We start from the raw sequence: 8,607 nt of genomic DNA, 5'->3' as shown, positions 1-8,607 counted from the left end.
TGCAAGGTAGCATAAATAAAACATTACAATCTTCACCAATCTGAACAGCGCACGACAGCGGCTCGTGAAAGCTGCTGAAAAGCAGTAAACATTCGCCGCATTGATGGCTAACTCTGACGCTCGTCTAGGCTCGTTGGTTATCCCCCAGCTAGATTAACTTGCGTGCACAGTAAATAACGAGCAGAAATACAGAAACTTGTGAAGCAAATGATGCGCGCTCGGGACATCGTGCAATGTATGCCGACTGGCCACGGATCCACTGAATGTCCGCCAAGCAACACCAAAGGGCAAACGTGCGATTAAATACCGCAATCGAGAGTACCTCCAAGCCAACAGATATTAAACCCGCGAATAAACCGCATGCGACAATCGTGCGAAATGCGCCGTCTGATGTACTGCACGTACATACCTTTTGTCCGGATTTGTCAATGTATCGGTACTGCTTGCAAACAGGAACACAGAGGTGCATTGGCATATTCACTCATTCGTCTCGAGCGTATGTATGGTTGTTAAAACGCCAATGAAAGTTGAACCGACCAGCGCACAGCTTTCACAACCAGGAGCGGTGCGCTTTTCCTGCGTGGCTTATTCCGATACTCTAGATTAATTGCTACTCTAGCAGGAAACCCAATAAAAGCCTCTAGAACCTTGGATGCCGTTCGATTAGTGTGCGATGACGACGCAGCGTTCTAGCAGCTCTAGGTTCTTGCACGTTGTACTGCACAGCAGCGGCGTTCTTTCCTTCACCATGGCCCCCACACGAAACTCGGCGGCGATGGCGATGGCGATAGCCAGGCGGAAGCGCAGTGTTGCCAGTGTTTTTGCAAGGGGTCTATTGACTGAAATCTTCAGATATTTTGGCTCATATTTCACAAATAAGTATACATTTTTGGAAAGGCCGCATAACCATCCGCTGGCCTAAAATAACGCTGAATTGCGAGCAAGAACATCTTTTGAGAATTGCGAATTCTGAGAATTTGCGTTGAGGATTGCGTGTTGGCTCCAACTAATTATACTCTGAGCCGCTATAACATCTGAATTAATCGAATTCAAAGAAATGAATCGGAAGCGCACACTTTCTTAATTTCAACTCTAGAAAGCTTCGTGTTTCAGCCGTCTTCCTCGTTAAATGACAGGGGCTTAGATTTTTTGTTGTTTCCTGGAGCCGTGTTTACACAGAGCATTTGAAAGGCCGAAATTTAAACAATGAACACATTTTTGCCACGCTAAGAAAAGGCATGCAACTATCCCGCAGAAGCCCAAAGAGCTGAGACCTTCGTACGTGTAAATTTGCTTTGAAAGAAATAAATGAGTGGCATGGGTAGCTACCAGTTTACAATAAAAGAAAAACACAACATTGCTGACCCCGCACGGGGCACCTTGAGTATTCATGGTGACGGTGTTGGCGACACCGCGGACCCCGAGCCCCCAACATAAACTGTAACCTACCGTGGTGATGTGTAAGCCAGTAGATAATACAACAATGTCGCTTATCTTTTGGCCATGCACGCAAAAGTCGCTTCTCTAGATGTGTACGATTTAATTCAACGAAACGTCTCGACAGAATTCCCCTTCTAGAAAACGTCGTCCGCTAAAAAAGCATTTATGTGGTGGCCGTCTATTTCAGCGCGTTTACTGATCGTAGGCTTACTTCTTTGAAGCCACCGCTATATTTTTAAGTGCAATGCACTTCTTAGGCGACCCTGAACCTGCGTCCACCGGCGATGTCCGCGCACGTGGAGATGGGCACGCGCTGCCTGGCCGCTGACATGGCACATACCCACGTGGGGGATTGGCCAAGAATCGGGCCTGAGAAGGGCTAATGCACCTGCTTAAAGGAGTACTGACACGAAATTTCAAAGCTGAGATCCGCTCTAGCAATCAAGTACAACGACAACACAAACAGGTGTCTGTGAATGAATGCATCTTTCTTTCTTTGTACTTGTGTGTGTGTGTGTGTGATCTCTCTTTCGCGAACATTACCGAACCGCGCAAATTCAACTCGTGCATTCGCACTTTCACATTCTTCCCCTCGGGGAAATGCGGAGAATTTTATGTACATGGTTGAAGGGTTTCGCCTTGAATATCAGCTGTGCAAGAATAATTTGCGTTGAATTGAATAACTACATTGTTTACCGCAGTGCCTGAATATATATCGTTTAGTTTACAACCTGCTACACTTAATGTAATTTATGGTAGGTTGTAGCAATTATCTGATTGTGTTTTATTCGCAATCGCTCTCTTGTATGTTAAGCCAATCATCAGCCATTACTTCATCGTACTACGTTACGTGTATTTGCTAGATGTTTTTTTTATGGGCGAAGCCCCTTTGGGGCTCGAGCTTTCTGCGTCTCCTTGTCATTTTCGTCGTTGTAGTCACGGTGATAAAACACCGGAACACTCGTTTTCTAACGCCTGGCGGTGGAAAGATTCATCTCCGTGGGCAAAAACGCGTACTACAAGAGCCGCGGAGCACTCGCTTTCCAAATCCTCGCGCTAGAACGCTTCGTGCTTCAAAGACACGATACTTTTTAAGCAAAGCTGTACACCAGTACCCCCCTACGAATTCATCTCCGTGGGCAAAAACGCCAAGGCGCCAAAAATACTGTTATGCACTGCACGCTTTGCCCCTCCCCAGGTTTCACGTCAGTGGAGGTGGTCCGGGATTTTTTTCTTCTTTCGCAAGCACTGCTCCCTATCATGTTCAAACTTTGTGTATTGGTTCCTATAATTTCTGTATCCTGGTATCTAGCGAATTTGAATTTTCCAATTTTTTACAAGGTACACATTCGAGGAAACATTGTATCGTTTAAACGATATTAAACGAAGCGTTAAAGGAATCGTTTAAACATTATTAAATATATTAAACGATATTAAACGAATCGTTTAAACGAAACGTAACGTTTAAACGTTTGACATATTGTAAATATTTCGACAATGTAGGTTGATGCAGCGTAAGGCATGCAATGTATTGAATCCGGGGCCTCAGTAAAGCTATGTTTAAAGTTTTTCTTGCAGAGGAACCCATCTAGGTCTTTAAAAATAGGTAGGTAGCTCGGTTAACTGGTTTATTCATAGTGAGGGTTGCACGCCAGCAAACCCCGGCTATTCATTTCACTCAACGAAGGGCCATAGACCCGATTAAAAAATCACAAGTACACGACAAAGTAGACAAGGCCCCGAGGTCTAGTTGGTCTTTCTGGGTTCGTATTCTGGAATTCCAGGTGAAAGGCTTACACTATCCGTTAATATTTTGAAGGGATACCTGCTGAGTTAAAGAATGTATTGATGGCACGGACAACTTTATTTTGACGGCCAGCGTCAGGCCATATACCTTCTAGTTCCTGGACCCACCATAATATAGTTAGCTACTGCTATTGTTTGTGGTATAGTTCACGTTTTTACCGGGAGCACGGTGGAAGAATATTTGTGACCGGGAGTATATTGGGCAATCTATAATAACATGCTGGAAAAATCTTCCTTGTGCTCTCTGCATGCGTGGGATGGGGAATTTTTAGTCATTTTTACAGCACAGCTGGTTAGACCAAGCTCCTTCCATCAGTCTCAGCAAAAAGCCTCGAAGCCTGAGAAATACCTGTGGTTGCGGAGGTCCGGGAATCGAACCCCGGAACTTAGCGCCATGAAACCGGAAACCTAACACTGTGTCACCAAAAAGGCCCGGGGGGTTCTTCAGAAGGGAAAAGGTTTGGGCGTGTTGGTTCATCGTCAGCCTAGAAAACAAGCGCTAAATAAAAACACAGGACGAGGAGTGGACGGGACAAGCGCTAACTTTCAACAAAAAAGTTTATTGCAGAACCGGCACTTATAAACACGTCTAGCCAGCATGAAGAGAGGGGAAAGGAAAGGGAAACATCAAAAACGGTGGCCAAAACAAGAAACAAGGTTTATAGGACCGCGTGGCCGTGCTCCACGTGCGTTCATATAGTTCCAAGCAGAACGTGGAACCTAGCTAGTGGAACCTCTCGTTGCTACTGCCGCGTGATTTTTCATATGCCGCCAGGAGGCGGCGGTTTTCTGCAGTAGATGTAGAATATCATTTGCTATCGAAAAACCAAGCATCCATGGGTTTTTAATTAAGGAACATTGTAAATATCCCTTGTGTACTAATTTCCTGTCTTATATTTGCGTAATGTCTTGTACGTGTTCAACAAAGTTGACAAGTATGAACATATAAACCGGGCTTAGATGTTTACGTTTGGCTGTGAGTATACATGACTACTGCGCAATATCGATTTTACTTTTGCCAGGTGGCTGGATCGAGTCACAGACAGACATACAGACAGACCAAAATTTCTGGGTTTAAGTAGCCCAAGAAAGACTATCGTCTTTAAAAAGAACGATTCGCGAAGTATTCATGGTTTCGAACGCTCGCACACCCTCAAATATACTGACAGGTTCAGCTACACAAGCGTGTACTAAATTTTAGGATCTCAGTTGTTGACCGTGAGCTATTTTGTAACCCGTCAAACAAATGAAAAAGCAGGGTTCGACACAGTTGGAGATTTTCAAACTCTTTATTGCAAATATTTGTGATTTCTGCAGAAGGAAGAGAGTAAAGTGGCCAGAGACATGAAAGTTGCGAAGTTCCGAGATTATTGGCGACGAAAAGCACGCAGCACTGAAAGAACGCTTTTTCGATAAACACTAGATAAAAGATAAAAAGTAAAAGACCTTCAAGCCAATTATGAAGCGTAGCTTAGGGCCCGTCGTACTCGGCAATCAACGCACGTTCCTTCGTACCCTGTCCAGTTCGTGCTTAACCTCGCATTTCGCTCTGTCGAGTTGAGTCATGCGCACCTCGTACCGCTTGCGGGCTCTGTTTTTGGCGCGCTCGCACTGCAGCTTGATGTAGTCGAGGCGCGTCATTTCGCGCTCCTTCTTGCCCAGTTGGACGAAGGCACAGTCGGTGGAGCGCGAGTGCTTCCCGAACGGGTCGTCGTCGGGCTCCCAGCCGTCCAGCTCCTTGAAGCACACGTAGCAGCGCACGAGGTCCGGCTCGTTCTCGGTCGGGCAGTGGTAGAATCCGGCTTCCGCCATTCTTTCCGGCGTGCATTTGCAGTTGTCCGTCAGCGGCCAGTGCGCGAAAGACGCCAGTCGGTTTTCCTCCAGGTCCATGTCCAGGTCTGTTCGGCGCCGCAGCACGGTGTTCAGGGTCAGGTCGACGGCCATGGCGCAGGATGTTCAGGGTGGACGAACTTCTCGTGGCCAGCCGCAGAGCAAGACCAGCCGCAGAGCGACGCGGAAGCGTCTGATGAGAGGTGGTGTAGTAGCAACCGGCTGGCCGAACCGCGCCCCGAGCGTTTTGCTTCGTCTTCGTTCACGAGCGACCACCGTACGCGCTGTAAGGTTCCTTCTCCTCGTCGTCTGCGATGCCAGCTACATTCACGAGGGGCCGTTGTAACAATATAAATAAACATTTGCTGAACTGTATGCGTTTCTTTGTGGAAGGCCTCCTATAGTCCAGGAAGCCTTGGTCCTTGGCTGCACGGCGGGGTCCACCATTCGTTGCTGGTTTCGAGGGAGTGAGCTGGTCAACTGGTCCTCCCACTGCTCCAGCGTGGGAGCTGTGTTAAGAAAACTTGGCGGCGATCGTACGACCGTCTAAACCGAAGATAACGTGCGCTTTCAGGCGAAGGGCTGAACGCAAAGTTCGAGTCAAACCCTGCCGTAACCGGCATGTAGTAAGTGAAACGATCCTGGCCAATCCCCCAAGTGGGTATGCTCCACAAACTGCGCAGGAGGCCGCCTGGTTCTTGCTGCGGCAGAAAACTAAACATCCCACTCGCGAGGGGCACGATCAATTGCAGAGCATTTCCGGGGGCGCACGACGTTAAGGTGGCGGTCCCACTCGATCGGCCCGCGACAAACTCGCACAGAGCATTTTGCGCCCTCTCTAATGTTTGTATGCGTGTTAAAATCTAAACAATTGCCCGGTTAGGCATTCGATAAAACCGTATCCTTTTGTCGCTGTGCTGTTTTGTGTTTTGTCACTGTGCTCTTTTATCGCGTGCGCTTTTGCGCAGTGCTCTTCTGCCGCGTGCTGTATGTCGCGTGCCCCTTTGACGCCGTGCTGTTATGTCGGTGCTCTTCTGTCGCGTGCTATTTCGTCGTCTGCTGTTTTGACGCGTCCCCGCCGGTTGGACAGTGTGTCCACCCAGGATAATCGAAGTTTTGTCAGGGTCAGAGTTGAGGCTGTGCTTACGAACTATAATTGATTCTGACTTTTGAGGAGAACAGCAGAGGTCATTGGCTTGGGCATATGCGTTCACTGCGTCCGCAGCACGTTGGAGAGTTTCTTGAATGCCCCGAGAGAAGCGGTGCCCCTTCACAGGGTGATATCATTCGCATGTCAAAGGTTGGCCATTTGCTATAGGGCAGCGGGAAGGTCAATAACTGCAATGTTAAACAGGAGGGGAGACAATAGAGACCGCTGGGGCGTGCCGCGACTGCCGAGTTGGATTCGTTTAAAGGTTAGATCCCCTAATTTGAGGATGGCTCGGCGATCTGTGAGAAAATCGGCGATGTATCTGTAGGTTCACCCTCAGCAGCCAGTCTGATGAAGCAGACCAAGAATTTCCGCGTGAGTCCCGTTACCAAATCCCCAGGGAAAGGATGTCTCGATGAGAGCGGCTGGTGGCTGATGCGGTTATTTATTCCTTCAGTTGGAGCATGTCTTGGGTGCCGAGGTGTTGACGAAATCCATACATAGAATTTGGCATCTGTCCCGTATCTTCTAAGTGCTGCTGGAGTCTCTTGAGGATAATGCGCTCTAGTGCTTTTCCAATACTGGAGGTGAGTGAAATCGGCCTGAGGTGGTCGATATGTGGGTATTTGCCTAGCTTGGGGATGAAACGCACTTCAGCTGTCTTCAATTGCGTGGGAAGCTTCCAAGACTACCAGAACTCATTGAAATGAGTTAATAGGGTCACTCGTGATTCGTCCCCAAGTTTGGCAAGACCTTGTGATTGGGGATACGGGCGAAGCCGGTGCGGGCTTTGAAATCCCGGTGTCGGAGGAGGAGGTGGGTAATGTCGGGGTCCGAGCCAAGATTTATTTGAGTATTACTCCATCTAACATCAAGTTGTCCCGATAGCAGAGAGAGGTCCGCGCTTGTGTCATGGCATGGGCTAGTCCCTGTGTGGATCGGCATGTTGGGATAATTCAAGAAGGTGGGTCTGAGGTGTTCGATGGCTGACACCACGCTCTTCATTTTCTTGTGTTAACTTGTACCCCCAAAGCTGGTGTGAAGCGTTAAAGTACTACCTAGCGAGGTTGATTGCTTCCTAAATTGTCTTCTGGAGCTCGGGTCTTGGTGGGAGGGCGACAGTAAGTGTTCAAAATAAATAAATTAGATGTTTGTTTGATGGAAGGGGGAGGCCCTCCACAAGCGTGTGTTCACAGCCGGCTTGTGGCGTGAGATGCTGTGTGGCTTGAATGGAGTTACGAACTAAAGTAGCTGTAGCTTTCTTCAAGGGATCTTCATAGGAGAGGTAGTGAGGGAGCTTGTTAGTTCCATTTGTTTCCTGTGATACCATAATATATGGTTGTGGGTCTAAAGTAAGTATGTACTGTTGTAGAGAGGCTGCACTGCTCGGTAGGTACAGCAATTCCATTGAAGGATCGCCGTGGCTTGTTGCTTAGAGTGTGTCGTGACCATCTGAAAGCGGGCCGCAAGTATTACCATCGACTGTGCGAGCGTATGGTACTGCGCGGCGATGGGGACGCGAGCCACAGCCATTGATTCTGTCTTGTCTAACGGGCGCTGCGTTGGTAATGGTTTCAAGGCCTCCGGAACTTTATTTATTTAGAAATTCTCCCAATCTCGTGAGAAATCATAGCAGGTGGGTAAAAAAAGTACATTGAAGTGTAAAAAAAACTGACGGCGAGAGTAGCCTGCATTTCCTGTCGGAGGGGGTGAGATCGTTCTTGAGGGACTGAGATTCTGGCTTGGGGATGGCATTGTCTGAGCGGAGGTTTTTTGATTTCCTCATTCAAATTTCCAAGCTGATTGAATAGTTGAGCAAAGAAATCCTGAGACGAAGGTTGGTTTTTAGTATGTAAGGTGTGATTTTGGGCTTCAGCGGGTGCGGATGAGGGAGCCATAGGTCCGCAATCGGTCCGCAGATGTCCAGTCTATGGCTGCCGTCGTTCCATTCAGAGCTACGTCGGTGTAGATGTCAGCTTCGTCGCCTGCTTTGTCATCTGAGAGAGTGCGAACGTATTGTTCGCATGCTTTTCTTTTATCCCGGCGGATCGGGCATCGGCATAGAATTCTAATGTGTGAGTGTTCCCACAAAGGGAGTACTGTCGGCAAATCGGTGATGTCAGAGTTACTATTTAGGTGGTCCCTATTATGGAGCTTTTTTCTTTGTTGCGAATGGTCCAGATGATATTGGAAGCGCAGTTTTGCCTCTTCGGTGAGGTTAGTGAGAGGCGGAAGGGGAACGGCTTCGTGTAGAGGTTAGAGACCAAGCTTTATCGAAAACCGACAGACTCCAATCAATATTTGCATTGTCAAAGTAGTCACATTGGAAGACGGGCATAGCCTGTAGTCAAGCACATCGCTTCCGCCGGATATGCTCCAAA

At 47.9% G+C, this 8,607-nt stretch overlaps 1 pseudogene; it reads right to left on the bottom strand.

The window, feature by feature from the left end:
• Positions 1 to 4,740: 4,740 nt before the first annotated feature.
• On the bottom strand, positions 4,741 to 5,190 carry LOC144157673 (baculoviral IAP repeat-containing protein 5 pseudogene; annotated as a pseudogene).
• Between the last annotated feature and the right edge of the window lie 3,417 nt (positions 5,191 to 8,607).

The sequence above is a fragment of the Haemaphysalis longicornis genome, unplaced genomic scaffold (genome assembly GCF_048455015.1).
Source record: "Haemaphysalis longicornis isolate Haplotype H1 unplaced genomic scaffold, Haemaphysalis longicornis Haplotype H1 scaffold_1, whole genome shotgun sequence".
Lineage (NCBI taxonomy): Eukaryota > Metazoa > Arthropoda > Arachnida > Ixodida > Ixodidae > Haemaphysalis > Haemaphysalis longicornis.
The sequence above is the reverse complement of the archived record's forward strand: the minus strand, read 5'-3'. Positions and strand labels throughout refer to the sequence as shown.